Source organism: Phaethon lepturus, unplaced genomic scaffold (genome assembly GCF_000687285.1).
Source record: "Phaethon lepturus isolate BGI_N335 unplaced genomic scaffold, ASM68728v1 scaffold14566, whole genome shotgun sequence".
NCBI lineage: Eukaryota > Metazoa > Chordata > Aves > Phaethontiformes > Phaethontidae > Phaethon > Phaethon lepturus.
In genome coordinates, this window is record NW_010544420.1 from 512 (window position 1) to 737 (window position 226).

Consider the following 226-nt stretch of genomic DNA (forward strand, 5'->3'; position numbering starts at 1 on the left):
GACTCGACTTAAGGAAAATTAATTTGTTGCCAATTAAAATAGGTATTTAATCACTCGTTCAGGCAGTAGGAAACAAAGACCAGCGTGAACACCTTTCCTCCCTCCTTTCCCAAGCTCCGCTTCACTCCTGACTCCTCCTCCCTCCCCTCAGCGCTGCAGGGCCACGGGGGTTGTGGTCAATACACGGGGGCTTTTCTCTGCTGCTCCTTCCTCCTCCCCCCCCTCC